Source organism: Myotis brandtii, unplaced genomic scaffold (genome assembly GCF_000412655.1).
Source record: "Myotis brandtii unplaced genomic scaffold, ASM41265v1 scaffold486, whole genome shotgun sequence".
Lineage (NCBI taxonomy): Eukaryota > Metazoa > Chordata > Mammalia > Chiroptera > Vespertilionidae > Myotis > Myotis brandtii.
The window spans coordinates 1,895,617-1,898,231 of NW_005368569.1; the positions used below are offsets into that span (position 1 = coordinate 1,895,617).

The 2,615-nt window shown below is 41.7% G+C and overlaps 1 pseudogene; it reads left to right on the plus strand.

Annotated features, from left to right (window-relative positions):
* Positions 1-370, plus strand: LOC102243209 (annotated as a pseudogene).
* The last annotated feature ends 2,245 nt before the right edge of the window (positions 371-2,615 follow it).

Genomic DNA, 2,615 nt, shown 5'->3' on the forward strand with positions numbered 1-2,615 from the left:
ATGTCTGCCCACCTGCAATGAATGGTCCTAGGAAACTGCTCCAGCTTCCTGATCAAGAGGAACAAGCAGAGGTACAGCACTGAACCCAATAACGGGGAGGCCTGCAACACCTTTCACTACAACGGGCTGATTCACCACAAGATGGGGGCATGGAGCCTGCGGCCCATGGCAGAGGTGTGGTGATTGTCATGAAGTGGAGATCCAGCCAGCCAAAGCCAGCCACCCTGAGCAGCATCTGGCACGTGGTCCAGAAGAACAGGTATCGCCCGGTTCTGTGTATGGTCGCTGTCTTCAGGGCCAGCACCATCCTGCACAGCCAGAAGCCTGGGAGGGGAAGAGGAAGTGGGCCCACCCCACCAAGAGCACCTGAGCACCCCCTCCCCCCAAAGCAATAAAGATATCAGCCAACTTTCCTTTAAAAAATTACTGATAATGTCATTGGGTGTAATAATGGCATGATTATTATTTTTCAACATTATATTAATAAATTGTAATATATTCATGTAGAGGAATATTATACAGCAGTGAAAAGAATGAAGTAGAGCCTCATAGATCACACTAGATAAATCTCAGAAATAGAGAAAAAAAGCAAATTATAGAATGATATAATTGCTATACCAATGATATATATTTATTGATATATATGATATATTATAACATATGTAATAATTATATAAGATTTGCTTTTTGCATATATATTTTATATATTTAAAATCTGAAAAACAGTGCTAGAGATTGTTTATGGATACACACATATGGACTTAAATATAAAGCCATGTAAAGGAATGATTAACAGTGTATTCAGTGAGTGATGTTTAGGGCAGAAAAGAGTGTTGGAATAAGGAAAGGTACACAGGAGCCTTCAACAATAGCTGTTAGAGTTTTATTAGGGTAGGTTGTGGTTAAATTCATTATGTTATTATCTTTTCCTTTCTTGTGTATACCTGAGATTATTTCACAATTTTTAAAAATATGTTATTGATTTTAGAGAGTGAGGAAGGGAGAGGGGGAGAGAAAGAGAAACATCCATGTGAGAGAGAAACATCCATATGAGAGAGAAACATCGACCAGCTGTCTCCTGTGTGCACCCCAACTGGGGACTGAACCCACAGTCTCGGCATATTCCTTGACCGGGAATCGAACCAGCAACCTCTGGGTGCATGGAACAATGCTCAACCAACTGAGCCACACTGGCCAGGGCTCACAAATTTTTTTTAAATATAGTTTCTTAAAGAAGAAAAAGCTTTAATTTATCAAGCAACTACTAGATTCAAAAAGCTTAACATATGTTATCTACTTTAATGCTCACCTTGAAAGCAAATGCAGGTACAGCTGAGAAGATGGCAGACTCGTGTCCTCAAAAACCATCATAACATCTCAGTGCAGTCAGGGTTTTTATCAGGATGGAGAGGGGAAGCAGAACAAAGGAATCAGGGGAGGGATTGTGGACGTGCAGGGATGGGGGGTAGTTCTGGTCAGCTTCAATAAGGATCCTGGCATTAGCGAGTCCCTGTGATCAGGCCAACCCAGGCCCAGGCAGGATCTGGAACAGCAGGTTCCTCTAATATGCTCAAAAAGGGGAGCATGTGTAGGATGCTTTCCCATAGGTCTTGATATGGATCTTTGTGGTTAGCATCTTTGAGTTGGTCACTTGTGTTTGTTTGTTTGTTTGGTCATTTGAATTTCTGGCGTCTTGAGGCCAAGCTACTTGTCTTTGAGTTGGTCACTTGTGTTTGTTTGTTTGTTTGTTTGTTTGTTTTGTCATTTGAATTTCTGGCGTCTTGAGGCCAAGCTACTTCTTAGGCTCACGTGGGAACTGAAACTGAAGATCCCTGTCATAGTATGCTAAAAACCTTCTAACTCGCAAGCTTGAATTTTAGGGGGGGCGGGAGAGGAGTCAGGTTAGAGTAACAAGCTAGGTTCAACACCTACTAAGATTAAAGTAAGTCGTGTATAGCATAGTCCTTCCTCATTACAACCTCACTTTTTAAATCCTCTGCCACCACTCTGCCCTTTGTACACTCCAGTCAGTATATACTAACTTCCCTGCTGCCTTTTCTGTTTTTTAATTAATTTTGAGAGAGACAAGAGAGAGAAAATATCAACTTGTTGTTCCAGTTATCTATCCATTCATTGGTTGGTTCTTGTCTGTGCCCTGACGGGAGATTGAACCCACAACCTTGGAGTATCAGGTTGATGCTCTAACCAACTGAGCTACCCGACCAGGGCTTGCCTGTTGTTGTTTTTTAAAAAGCTGGACTCAGTCCTACCATGGGACCTTTGCACTTGCTGTTCCCTCCACCTGGAATATTTTTTCCCATGAAGAGCATGGTTTCCTCACTCAACTCCTTCAAGTATTGCTCAAATATGAACTTTTCAGCAAAGCCTTCCTAGATTAGCCTGTCTCCCCTACCTTGTTCTACTTTTTCACCATAGCAGTTGTCTCCTTCTGACATATCATATAATTTACTGACTTCCTATGTTTGCTGTCTGTCTCCCCCGGTAGTATGTAAACTCCATCTGAGTAGAGATTTTTCTCTGTTATATTCACTGCTGTATTACCAACACCTCAACAATTTGGCACATAGCATAGGCACTTAATACATATTTGGCGA